The sequence below is a fragment of the Carcharhinus amblyrhynchos genome, chromosome X, assembly GCF_965287045.1.
Source record: "Carcharhinus amblyrhynchos chromosome X, sCarAmb.v2.hapA, whole genome shotgun sequence".
Taxonomy (NCBI): Eukaryota; Metazoa; Chordata; class Chondrichthyes; order Carcharhiniformes; family Carcharhinidae; genus Carcharhinus; species Carcharhinus amblyrhynchos.
In genome coordinates this window covers 13,250,533-13,263,528 of record NC_137359.1, presented here as the reverse complement: position 1 = coordinate 13,263,528, position 12,996 = coordinate 13,250,533, and positions in this window count along the sequence as shown.

The window sequence follows — 12,996 nt, the reverse complement described above, 5'->3', positions numbered from 1 at the left end:
ATTCCACTATGCCAAACTCCAATTCAATACACTCCAAGTTACTTTGATGTAATATGAGTGAGTAGTGCGCACCAAAACAATGTTCCTTCCTGATGGGACTGTCTGTAATCATGTGGCTTTTGGAGCAACAACAATGTTGGGTGATGTTGTATGGTGGCAGAGCCATGCTCTTTTGTATGTTTCTCAAGCCTTAACATGTTAAAGTATTTTGGTGAGCACATGAAGTAAATACAGTCCTGTATGAGTGTGGATGTAGCTTCTGTTGTGTGGTGCCAGGTTACAAGTGGTGTAATCAGCACCCCCCCCCCCCCCCCCCCCCCAAAGGTGATTTACGTAGCCTGACTACCTTTCTGTCAAGTGTGGAGCTTGGAAGCTTGAACATAGTTTGGATCCGTTCATTCTAATGCGTGTTTAATCTTCCAAATGTATTTCCTGCATTAATAAACCCAATCACTTCCTTGAGATTAAAATAGACAATGCTGCCTGACCTGTATTTCCAATTGTATTTTCATGTGCAGTATTTTACTTTTGCCCTTAGTTTGGGTTTCACTTGTGTCTTGTAAATCTGACAGTTGCTGGCAGCGTCTGTTCTTTGGTCATGGAATGGACCCACCTGCATAGCATCTAGTTGGGTCTCTCATCTACATGCACCCTCTTTCCCCTAGTGATCCAAGTACAATGATTCAGCCAGTCTCTTGTTTCAGTTTTTGTTATCCCTACTTTTTGCAGCTTTTGGTGTCATGAGTGAGGTGAACATCCTTTCTTACACTGGAAGAAATCCCCTGATCCTTACTGGAACTATAGTGGGGGATTTTGCAAGACTATGGGAAAAGGCAGGGAAATGAGGCTAATTGGTGCTCCTTGACAATCCAACCTTTCTTTCCCTCTCTTTATTTCTACTACTCAGTAGTCACCAGAAGTTCCTGTGGGTGCTGGTTCACAAAGTAACTTGGGATGGGAGGGGAATGTGGATATTTATTTTCTAAGCAGTGTGGTGTTGCAGGGGGAGAGGGAGGGAATAAAAGATGAGGGGCATTTCTGGTAACTTTGCATAAGTAGTAAAGCCTCTAAATTGGAGCTCTTTACCTCATACCATTCTTTCTGCCAGACACAAAGCAGTCTCTATCCTTTTATTGTAAAACAGGGGTGGAAGTCATTTTGAAACTGATTAAAATAATCATCCTGCACTTTTGAGCATGCAAAGCACCAAATTAACTTCATATCATTAGATATCTTTGATTTCCAGTTGCTGGCAGGATCTATAAAGCCGCCTCTTTCTTTCAGTTCCTGAATGGTTGTCATCAAGTAGCACTTTGTACTGGGAGGATTGTAGGAGGAAAGCCTTCCTATTTTATTTTGCCGTTCTACTAAGTACAATTGTGTTTGTCACGACAAGGATTTCTATTTTTTGAAAAAAAGGAAATTTGATTTCAAATGTTGCCTGTGCTGTTTGTAGATAATGCTGAGAAAATGACACCACTCTGTTTGGATTTTGAAATTTATTTTTCTTTTTAATGGCTCTGTGCTTCCTGCCTGCTGATTGCTCCAAAGTCCTTACTGAGGAGAGATGTACTAAAATCACACAGTACATAACCATTTGGGTTTCCTGAGATTCCTTTAATAATCTTCCCTCCCACACTTGTGATGGACTCAGATTTTTGATGGTAAGTGTACAGGAAAACAAAGTTTTGAGCAGAAGTAGAATGACCATTTCCAAGGTGGTCAGGGTAGACCCAAACAGTAGGGAGGTGGTGGTGCAGTGGCATTGTTGCTGGACTCAATCCAGAGAGCCAGGATAATGATCTGGGGTTGAATCCCACCACAGCAGATGGTGAAATTTGAATTCCATAAAAATTTGCAATTAAACTATTGTCTGTTGATGATCATAAAAACCCATCTGATTTCACTAATGTCCTTTTTAATCTCCCATCCTTACCCAATCTAACCTGCATGTGAGTCCAAAGCCAATTTACAAAATAATGATTGGAATGCGAGTCTTTACAGGTATGCAAGTCTTAAAAAGGTACAGAATGTGAGTGGAGAGAGCGTTAAGCACAGTTTAAAGAGATGTGTATTGTGCGACATGAACCCAAGATCCCGGTTGAGACAGTCCTCGCGTGCAGAACTTGGCTATCAGTCTCTGCTCAGCGACTCTGCGCTGTCGTGTCATGAAGGCCACCTTGGAGAACGTTTACCTGACGATCAGAGGCCAAATGCCTGTGACTGCTGAAGTGTTCACCAACAGGAAGAGAACAACAGGAAGATTGTCACCAGGCAAGAGTGTTCTCTTCCTGTTGGGGAACACTTAAGCAGTCACGGGCATTTGGCCTCTGATCTTCGGGTAAATGTTTTCCGAGGTGGCCTTCACGAAATTGAGTGTGTCTTTATATGCCCTGTTTGTGAACAGAACTCCCACTTATCTGACAAAGGAGCAGTGCTCCGAAAGCTTGTGACTTTTGCTACCAAATAAACTTGTTGGACTTTACCCTGGTGTTGTGAGACTTCCTATTGGATCTTGTGCACCATCCGTGGGTTTGGAATTTTAAGTTACAAACACATTGCAGCATGTAGTTCAGCTAGCTGGTGGAGAACAGAAGAAATGATTTAATAGTCTGAAGGAAGAAGTGGAGTTTCCTGCTTTTAATGAAAATTGTTCAAAATAAATGTGTTAATTATTGGGGCCCTGTCAGGGCAGCAGGCATCAGTGGAGCTGCATGTTCTAGCTGGCCCTAAAGGGAGGCAATTGTAGGTCAAAAAACTAATGTTCACATGCATCTTGGTGCCTCTTTTGTCACCTACATTTAGGAATTGGTGTCTAGAAAATAAATTGATCGCATTTTGTAAGTCCCTTTTGCCCATCATTCTAGTCCACCTCATTGCAAGAGGAGAATGTGAGAAAACATACGTAGTAGGGCATGCAGTTTTTGGAAGGGACCTTTGGTACGTGATTGGGAGCAGTTATTTAAAGTTACCTCCTTTTTAAAGGTGTGTGTGTGTGTGTGCTTGCAATATACAAAGTGTAAGTATATTTTAAGATAAAAGGAATGGACACTATGTATCTATTTAGCCAATGTGGAACAAAGCACTACTAAACATATAGTCCTAGATCTGACTATATTGTCCTGTATCTTAGTAACTGATTTCTGACTAGTGATAAAGATAAGATTGACATTTTATATCAGGGTATCTGTAAGTGCTTTGCAGCCAACAATGTACTTTACAAGCGTAGTCACTATTGTAGAGTAGGAAACATGTTGGCTGATTTGCACACAACAAACTCCCATGAGCAGCAATGGGACACTGACTTGATCTTTTTAGTGATAGCTTAAGCTAATAAGTATTGGCCCAGCATTCTGAGGAGAACCGCGCTTGCTCTGTGCTGGGTAGGATGGAGGAGGAAGAAGCTGTGAATAACTCAAAAGATGTGAGCATCATTGACAAAGCCAGTAGTTGCCCATCCCCAATTGGCCTGACAGTGATGAGCCGCCACCTTGAACGGCTGCAGTATGTATAAGGTAGGTACACCAACTGTACTGTTAGTGTTCCAGAACCTTGAGCCAGTAATGATGAAAGTTCCATGATCTAGTTCCAAGTCAGCATGGGTGCATGCAAGGGCTTTGCAGCTGGTGGTGTTCTCATGCTCATGCCCTTCTAGATGTTGAGGTCATGGGTTTGGAACATACTGCCTAAGGAGCTTTGGTATACCAAGATGGTGTACAGTGCTGCCACTGGGTGCTACTGGTGGAGGGAGTAAATATTTGTGGATGAGGTGCCAATAAAGTGCGGCTGCTTTGTTTTGATGTGTCGAGCTTCTTGAGTGTTGGTGCTGCATCCAAGTAAGAGTATTCAATCATACTCCTGACCTGTGCTTTGTAGATGGTGGACAGCTTTGGAGTTTGGAGGTGAATTGTCACAGGATTCCCAGCCTCTGACCTGCTCTTGTAGCCATGGTGTTTGTATGTCAGGTCCAGTTCAGTTTCTGGTCAATAATAACCCCCAGGATAGTGATAGTGGGCGATTCAATGATGGAAATCATGTTGAGCGTCATGGGGAGACGGTTGAAGTCTCTCTCTTGTTAGAAATGGTCATTGCCTGGAATGTAACTTGCCACTTATCTGCTCAAGATTGAGTTGTCCTGGCCTTGCCGAATACAGGCACTGACTGTCAGTGTCTGAGGAGTTGTGAAGTGCTAACTTGCCTGCTAGACCTCTGCTAGAGGTTGATGGGGTTCTGATATTGAGTGAAGACAGGATGCTACTTTGTAGATGTAAATCCATCAATTCACATTGTTAAAGGTAGAAATGAAATTGGGCTAGTAGAAGACTGCCTGTATTATCAGCATAAATCAACACCTCAAAGGAGATGGGAGAAAACAAATTGGGGAAATGTATAAATAAAGAAAATAATCACAAAAAAAACTACAAAGCACACTTTGTAACATTGTAATCACTGTTACACTCGTGATTTTGAGATACTGGCAGCTGGAAAGGAAATGTACTGGCGTTGTCTGGGAACAGTACCAATCTTGAGGCTTGAGTGTCCTTCTGGCTAATTTTAGTTGAAGCAGACCGGGTTGCTTTGTCTTTCTCAGTATTTTTAGGAAAGGCGGGATGTGGAGTACATCTTTCTGTCAAGTGTGCTTTAATTTGGATTGCGTCACAACAAACATTTATTTTGCCTAATGAGCCTTTTCCGATTGGTCTTTGCATGTGTTGATGCAAATGGATGTTTTGGGCGCAATCTGAGGAAATTGTAAATGTGAAATCAAAGGAGGAGTTGTGTTTCCTCAGGAGACGTGTAAGTAGAAGAGTGAAACTTGTACAGTTCCGGGTGATTTTCATGCCAGTTCATACATCTATCATCAAAATGAGCTGGCAACACACAGCACCCAGTGATGTTTCAGTTATAAAACAATGTTGCACTGACTCAAAATGGGCTCGCTTTTTATAAAATGACAAAAGGGATAAGAATATCTCTTTCTGCCTTGAGTTCTATTTTTGCTGTTAGACTCCATCCACACTTCAATTTTTAACAGGTGATGTACTGGTAACAGCCTTAAGCATGATGAAAACTGCATTTTGCTATTATTTTGATCTCCCATAAATTCGGAACAACGCAAACTATTCCCACAGTGACTTTAGTTCCCTTTACACTGCTACCCAGCCAGCAAAGCAGTCCCTTTTCTTATCCTGTGAATTTTTTTCCTTTCACCCAGCGTAGCAAACCTATCCACAGTAATGCCACAGCAATGTACATCAGTCTCGAGACTGTACTGAAGCAGTGTGACCCCCATCTCCTGCATTTTTTCATACCGAGATTGCCCAAGCTGCTTGTGGGCCAAGTCCACTGGGAATTGGATTGAGCTGTCTGCTGTGGCTTAGTGGGTAGCAGTATTGCATGAGTGCACAAATCTAGGCTGCCACCTCCACTACAGGATTCAGAGATGGTGTGTTGTTAAATTTGAGGCCATGTGGACCCACCTGGGTTGATATTCAAGGTCCCTGGCACCATTCTGTGGAAGGAAGAAAAAAGGGGGAATTGGATTGTGAGTTCATTGGTCATGTAGATGCTACTAGCTCAATTGTGCTGATCTGTACGCACCCAGGATAACACTTAACACTCCATAAGAACATCAAACATGGGAGTAGAGGTAGGCCATTTGGCCCATCAAGTCTGCTCCACCATTCAATGAGATCATGACTGATCTGATGTGATAATCCTCAACTCCACTTTTCAGCTTTATCCCTAAATTACCCTCAATTCCATCACTGATTAAAATCTGTCTCTCAGCCTTGAACATACTCAACGACACAGCCTCCAAGCCCTCTGCAGTAAAGAATTTTACAGATTCACTGTCCTCTGAGAGAAGAAATTCCTCCTCATCTGTCTTAAGTGGACAAGCCCTTTTGAGATGGTGCCGTCTGGTCCTAAATTCATCCACAAGGGGAAACAACCTCTCAGCATCGACCCGGTCAAGCCCCCGAGAACTCCGTGTCTCTAAATTCACCTCTCATTCTTCTGAACTCTACAGGCTGAACCTACTCAACCTCTTTTCATAAGAAAACCCCTCCATACTAGAGATTGATCAACATAGTGAACTTTCTCTGGATTTTTTTCTAATGCTAGTCTACTTTCCTGCGATAAGAGGATTCATTAGCATCAGGACATCAATGATCTATACTATGGGTTATGAATTCCAATGTTAAGTAAGCACAATCTTCCCTCCTTAGTGAGGATTTCTAGCAGTTAGATTGTCTCAGGTTTATGTCAGATTGTCAATTTCAAACAGTGTTCTCTTGCTCTGTTTTTCAGCTTTTTGAAAACAATCTCCAATCAAGCGCGCAAACCCTTAAGGGGTATTACTTGACAACCACCGGAAGAAGTTGCATACATCAACTTCAAAATACTTGAGCACGTTGGGATATCCTGTGGGATGTGAAAAGTGCTATTATAAACGCAAGCCTTGCTTTTCTTAATTGCAGTTTAATCTTTTAAATTGTGGATGGAATTCTGGATCCAGCGACTTGCGCTGATTGCTAATTCTTTCCCAGTTGATGAAAGGTGCCTTGTGATAACGTTGCTCTTGGTTCCAAGCCAAATGTGTACGTTAGAACGTGGTGTGTGTTACAGCAAACCTCAATAGCAATCAATGAGGGTGCAACAGCTCAATTTGCATTGGGCCCACTTGTAGCTCATTTCTAAAGCATTGAAGGTCGTGGCTGCTTTCCAGCTCAAGCTGGGATGTCACCAACTGTTCACTGCCATCTGATGCTGCCGAGACTCGGCCTATGCATGAGCTTTGAAATGTGCCCCGTGTTGAAACAATAGGCCCCGATTTAGAGATAACAAGAGCTGCAAATGTAGGTTAGCTTTCAACAGTGCTTTAAATTTACAAAAGTAATGTACACCTAGCTAGGAATGTGGTGTGGGTGGATGAATCTGTTGCATTATAAATGGGAGTGGGGTTTCCCAAGGCTTGTTATTAATTAATCTGTATTGTGTTTCTTGTATCACAACAGACACACACAATTCATCACAACTTTTTTGAAAAGTTTCTGACGGCAAGTCACTAAATGCAAGTTTTTTTAAATTCAGTTTCAAAATCTGACCTGATGTGAATTCTCTGTGGTGACTGTCCTTGGCAACTTGTCAGTTGAGCTCCCCCTTTTTTAAAATCCAAGTTGTTTAGTCCTTTAGTCCCTCTAGACAGTGGAGGATAGGCAGGATGGCTACTCCAAAGTATAGTAAGAAGTCTCAACACCAGGTTAAAGACCAACAGTTTTATTTGGTAGCAAAAGCCACTAGCTTTTGGAGCACTAACTCTTCGCCAGGTGAGTGGGAATTCTATTCACAAAGACAGCATATAACAACACAAACTCAAAATTAATCCAAAGTAATCATGGCTGCTTTCAAACTGTGGAAGGAACAAGCCCAAAGACTTTTTTCCATGCTGTGGTCCCATGGACTCTGTCCCTAGGAATTAGCCGGTGACTGGCCTCTAAAATAAGACCATAAGACAAGAGCAGAAATAGGCTATTCGGCCTGTCACCATTCAATGAGATCGTGATTGATCTTGTATGAAACTCCACTTTCCCATTTTATCCTCATAACCTTGAATGCCCTCACTGATTAAAAATCTGTCTATCTCTACATTGAACATACTTAACGACCCAGCTCCTCTGCTCTCTGCAGTAAAGAATTCCACAGATTTGCTCCTCTCAAATTCTTTCCCTCCCTTTTAAAGGGATGATCCCTTACTCCTGTGTGAGGTCTAGGTGTAGAACTGGCCTATGGTTGCTTCTGTTTGTACCTGCAGCTGTTTTCTGAAGCAGATGAACTACCATCTTACGTGTCCCCTTTCCAAATTCTACTGTTGATTTCTGATGTAAGCTTTTCTTTGTTTCTCAATAGATTTCTCGCCTCAATGGATGCACTTGGAGCTGTTGAAAGGGAGTCACAACTTGAGGAAGGGGGGGATACTGAATTTTTTTTTGTTGTTTTATTATTTCCTGTGTGAAAGGGGAAGTGTTTAATGCTTTAAGTCATCATTGATTTGTGATACTGGAATGATATTAGATACTGTTGTTGCAAGCCATTTCATGATTAACATTAAAGGCCCAAGGGCTTAATTTAATGTCCATAAGATGAGTTACAGATCTAATGAGGGTTTGAGCAGCTTCTGAACATTACCTGATATCACCCATTTTGATCAGGAAAATGGCAAGGTAAGGAGCAGCATCAAGGCAACCCTCCGTAAAAAGCAAAATGGATTAATCGCTGTCACATTTTACAAATCATGTGAAACTCCTGTTTGAATTGGGTAATCCTTCAGATTTGACTCACCTGAATGGAGACTAAATATAAACCAATTTTTTTGTGGATTTTGAATTTTTGGAGGGGAGCCTCTTGTTATCCCTTTTCTCATCCTGAAAAGATCCTGGATCACTTTGACCTTTTGAGCCAGACAACAGTTACAAAAGTGTTACATTTTAATCAAGATTGGTCAGATTGAATGATGCAACTTAGACTGAGAACCCAATTTCAGGAAAGGTTCAATTTGAAACTTGGCTGGTGCAAGACCCCTGAACTGTGTATGGACATACTGAACTTTTAAATAATCCCAGCCATCTCTGGCTTTGTCTTCTGAGAATATCAATTCAGTGACTGAGTTGCTGTAGACAATAGAATGTCATATCCTGTTTCATACAAATACTTGAAAGGAAGAAACCATGCAAACATGAGCTGCCATCTTCTATGAAGATAATGGAAGTTGATTATCATCTCAGCAAGAATTATATCCTGTTGATTCAGTCTGAGACTGATTTGTGGATTTTCACCTCCCAGGAATGTACAAGAGACCAGCACCCAAACTGTGGCAGGTAATAATACAAGTCAAATCAACAACATCGGGGCCATTTCTTAGCTAAACTGGAGAACTTTGGAATTTCGAAACCAACTATTCTGCTGCTGCTGTTGAGGCTACTGGAATCACTAATCTCAAATGGCTGCAATGTTTCAAATTCTACTCATATTTTTGGACTTACTGTGTGCATGTATTTTATATTCCTTGCATTTAGCCACTAGTAATCACTAACTCAAAACCTGGTTAAATTGGCTCATTTTAAACATAAATACATTGGAACTGGGAAAAAAAGTCTCCTAAAGGAAAGGGATCCTTTTTGAAATCTTGTTGTGACCAACTGAGGATTTGGATGCAGAAAGGGAGTTGGTTTGTCTGTCCCTCACCTGGGGCCATAACAATTAAGGGTATCACATTTTGGAATTTAACAAATTGGAGCTCATACCAAGAGTTCCCACAGTGAGGATGGGGGATAAAAAATTTGGGGACCATACCCAGGGACCAGTCATAACACATGTAAAGATTTGGAAGTTGCCTCCAAAAGAGTAACAATAGTGGTAATCTCCCAGTCACTCAATGGCATTGTCCAGTATGCTATGGAACTGACCTGTACAAAGCAGGATGATCTGAGCAGTGCTGATCTCTGAAAGTAGGGGTAGTATAATTGTCTTCAGTGGCCTGGAGTGAGAAGAGGGAAAATATGGTTTCTATTTTGAATTGCTACCCTGGAGTATTTGTTAGAAGGTTGAGAGGGATAACACACGACAAGAGTATCCAAAATAGCACTACCAATATGTCTGTCTTCCTTCCTCAGTTGTGGTTTTCTACCCACTGTGGTTGTCAGGGCTCTTAACCACGTTCAACCCATCCCCCAGACCACTGCTCTCACCATCCCTCCCTCTGTCTTAAAACCAGGATAGGTCCCACTTGTCCTCACTTTTCACCACATTTCATCATCTCTATCAACTCGAGCGTAATGCCGCTATTCAACATATCTTCCCCCACTTTCCCCCCTCCCACCCCACTTCACTCCCCACCAATGGACCACTCTCTTTGGGACACCCTGGACCATTCCTCTATCACACCCAACACCTCACCCCCTGCCAATGGCACCTTTTGCATTGCAATTGTAAAAGGTGTGTGCAGCACCTTTACCTCCTCCCTGCTCACCCTTTCAGGTTAAGCAGTATTTCACTTGTACCTCCTTCAATCTGGTCAATTGCATTTGCTGCTCCCGATTGTAGTCTGCTCTACAGCAGAGAGACCATAGAACGCTTTGCTGAACGTCGTCAGTCATCTGCAAGCAGGACCCAGACCTTCCTGTCACTTGCCACTTTAACCACACCAGCCTGCTCTCCTGTCCACGTGTCTGTCCTTGCAATGTTCTAGTGAACACAACACAAACTGGAGGAACAGCACCTCATCTTCCGATTGGGCACTTTACAGCCCTCCGGACTGAGTTCAACAACGTCAGAGCATGAACTCTCCCCTCCACCTTCACCCCATTTCCATTTGTTTCATTCTAGAATTATAGAATCCCTACAGTGCAGAAGGAGGCCATTTTGGCCCATCAAGCCTGTGCTGACCACAGTTTCACCCAGACCCTATCCGTGTAACTCCACTTATTTATCCTAGCTAATCCTTTTGACACTAAGGGGCAATTTACTATGGCTGACCAACCTAACCCACACATCTTTTGAAGTGTGGAAGGAAACTGGAGCACCCAGCGGAAACCCACACAGAGATGGGGAGAACATACAGACTCCACACAGACGGTGAACTGAGGCTGGAATTGAATGTGGGCCCCTGATGCTGTGAGGCAGCAGTACCAACTACTGTGCCACTCTGTTGTTTCTTCTTTCATTTCATTTCATTCATCCATTTTTATCATCCTCCTTTCTCATTTTTCTATTTTTCCATTTCTCCATTCCTGCTCCCCTTGCCCCCACCCCCACCCCCCAACCCAAATTCCTCTTCAGGCTAACTGCCTTAATCATTTGTACCTCTGATCTGCCATTCACACATTCTGATCACTTAATGGACACGTGAATGCCTTTCTCAGCCTTCTTCATCCTCATCTATATTCCCTTTGTCCAATTACAGTGCCCCACTCTCATAGTATAAATCTTTTCTGCATTTCTTTGCTCTTAGCTCTGCCAAAGGGTCATCCAGACTCAACATTGGCTCTATTCTCCCTCCACAAATGCTGTCAGACTTGCTGAGATTTTCCAGCATTTTCTGTTTGTTTCAGATTCCAGCATCCATAGTATTTTGTTTTTATCAGAGTATCACAGATTATAATTTCCAACTGACAGTGCTTTATCACATGATTATTGACAAGTGTTTCCAGTAAAGAGGGTGAATCTGAGAGCCAGAGCTTAATGCAATTGAGGAACATTTTCACCTCACCACCTTCATCTGTCTAAAATCTGTCCTAATGCAATCTGGTATCCTTGCTGTAATACCATTTTCCCTTGGGCTTTAAACCTCATCCTGAGGCACGCACTGTTTCATTCATCTTTTTGCTCTATTTCATTACTCACGTTTTGACTTAGAAATGTTTTGCTGCTTAAGGAAAGAGACTGACACATGCTTAGGAAGTCCCTTCCCTTTTCTGTTTATTTCCTCCTTGTCCCAATCATGGTTTGTTGTACTCATCTCCTTGATCTGTCTATAGATTTCCCTCCCCCAGTCTGTGGGTCTGTAGGGCAATTCCAACAGTGCAGAAGGAGGTCATTCAGCCCATCGAGTCTGCATGCACCACAATACCATTCCGGCCCTATCCCTGACACTAGGGTCAATTTAACACGGCCAATCAACCTAACCCGCACATCTTTGGACTGTGGAAAGAAACTGCAGCACCTGGAGGAAACCCATGCAGACATGAGTGTCCAAACTCCGCACAGACAGCAACCCAAGCCAGGAATTGAACCCGGGTCGCTGGACCTGGGAGGCAGCAGTGCTGACCACTATGCCACCATGCTGCCCTTTTATTCCTTTTTAGAACATAGAACAGTACAGCACAATATAGGCCCTTCGGCCCTCAATGTTGTGCCGAGCTATGTCCAAAACCAAGATCAAGCTATCCCACTCCCTATCGTTCTATGTGCCTATCCAATGACCACTTGAAAGTTCCTAAAGTGTCCGACTCCACTATCACAGCAGGTGGTGCATTCCACACTCCAACCACTCTGAGTGAAGACTACCTCTGACATCCCTCCTATATCTCCCACCATGAGCCTTGTAGTTATGCCCCCTAGTAACAGCTACATCCGCCTGAGGAAATAGTCTCTGCATGTCCGTTCTATCAATCCCTCTCATCATCTTATAAACCTCTAAGTCGCCTCTCATCCTCCTCTGCTCTAAAGAGAAAAGCCCCAGCTCCCTCAACCTTTCTTGATAAAACCTACCCTCCAAACCAGGCAGCATCCTGGTAAATCTCCTCTGCGCTCCAATGCTTTCACATCCTCCTTATAGTGAGGTGACCAGAACTGCACAAACTATTCCAAATATGGTCTCACCAGGGTGCTGTACAGTTGCAGCATAAACCTATGGCTCTTAAACTCAAACTCCCGTTAATAAACGCTAACGCGTTAAAGCCTTCTTCATTGCTCTATCCACTTGAATGGCAATCTTCAGAGATCTGTGGATATGAACCCCAAGATCTCTCTGTTCCTCCACATTCCTCAGAACCCTGCCATTGACCTTGTAATCTGCATTCAAACTTGTCATATCAAAATGAATCACCTCACACTTATCAGGGTTACACTCCATCTGTCACTTTTTCAGCCCAGCTCTGCATCCTATCAATGTCTCTTTGCAGCCTACAACAGCCCTCTACCTCATTCACTACTCCACCAATCTTGGTGTCATCAGCAAATTTACTGACCCACCCTTCAGCCCCCTCTTCCAAGTCATTGATAAAAATCAGAAATAGCTGAGGACCCAGCACTGACCCCTGTGGTACACCGCTGGTAACTGGTCTCCAGTCTGAAAATTTTCCCTCCACCACCACCCTCTGTCTCCTATGAGACAGCCAGTTACTTATCCAATTGGCCAAATTTCCCTCTATCCCACACCTCCTTACTTTCTTCATGAGCCTACCATGGGGAACCTTATCCAACGCCTCACTAAAA